This window comes from Pteropus vampyrus, unplaced genomic scaffold, assembly GCF_000151845.1.
Source record: "Pteropus vampyrus isolate Shadow unplaced genomic scaffold, Pvam_2.0 Scaffold191, whole genome shotgun sequence".
NCBI classification, from domain to species: Eukaryota; Metazoa; Chordata; class Mammalia; order Chiroptera; family Pteropodidae; genus Pteropus; species Pteropus vampyrus.
In genome coordinates this window covers 699,611-700,827 of record NW_011888972.1, presented here as the reverse complement: position 1 = coordinate 700,827, position 1,217 = coordinate 699,611, and the positions used below count along the sequence as shown (strand labels likewise).

Sequence of the window (1,217 nt, the reverse complement as noted above, 5' to 3'; positions counted from 1 at the left end):
TCGCGTGCTAAGCACCTAGGACGTTGTAAAGACTGAAAGATTGGTAGTTAATGACAAAATGAGAACAGTAAAACTCATAGATACAGAGAACAAACTGACGTCACCAGATTGAGGGAGATCGGGGTGGGGGGCTAGGCGAAGAGGGGAAGGGATTAAGAAGTACAATTTGGCAGTTAGGAAGTCGCCACGGGGATGTGAAGCAGCTTAGGGAATCTAGTGAATAATATCGTGTCTACGGCCCTGCCACCCCGAACACGCCCGATCCGGTCTGATCTCGTGAAGCTAAGCAGGGTCGGGCCTGGTTAATACTTGGATGGGAGACCACCTTGGAAACCAGGTGCTGTAGGCATTTCAAATAAAATACTACTGTAATAGCTATGTACAGTGTCAGGTGGGCACTAGACTAATGGGGGGGGGATCACTTCGTAAGTTACATAATGTCGCACCGCTATGCTGTTCACCGGAAACTAGTATAATATCCAATGTCGATTGTACTTGAGAGATAAAAAACAAAGAACGGCCAAAAGACAGAGTCTTGGCGGCCTGTCACCCTTCCTCCAGACCCCAGCAGGCTGAGCCCGGAAAGGCTAACCCCGAGGCTTGGGCAAGGATTCTCAAGTTCTTCTTCGCCCCCCGGAGCGGCTTCTCTTACTTCAGACCTCTTGTCGCCTTTCCTCCTGTGCTGGACAATCTTTCCTCCCGGCATCCTGAAGCGCTTTCCGCCATCCTAACCACGAGGGAGTGCAGTGGAGGACACGGGAGCCTGCGGGTCGGGGACAAGAGCTTAGGGCGCCCCTTCCCTCCCGTTCCAGGCTCAATGCCCTCACTGGCGATGGAAGCGGGTTCAAGTGGGAGGTCGCGAGCATTTCAGGGCCTAGAGGCTCAGAGAACAATGGTCCGGAGGAGGCGGCGCTGCGGCGAGAGCACCCCCATCAGCTGCCCTCCTCCCCGAGCCCCGAGCCCCTGTTAGGAGACAACGCCCGCCCAACGTCCCTTCCGTCCGTTCCGCCGCCTCGAGTCTTTACTTCTGGTGGCCCCAGCTCCGAGCAAGCCCAGGGACCCATTGAGCATCTCCCTGCAAACTCCCTCTTGGAAGTGGGGTGGGGTGGAGTGGGCGGCAGATGCGCCGAAATTGGGGAGACGGGGGGGCACGAGGTTGGGGGCCGAGCTCGCCCGTGGCCCCAGTCCCCTGTCCCCGTCCTGGGGTCGGACGTACC

The 1,217-nt window shown here is 57.1% G+C and overlaps 1 pseudogene; it reads left to right on the top strand.

Moving 5' to 3' along the window:
- The first annotated feature begins 230 nt into the window (after positions 1-230).
- On the top strand, positions 231-349 carry LOC111746485 (annotated as a pseudogene).
- Positions 350-1,217: the final 868 nt, after the last annotated feature.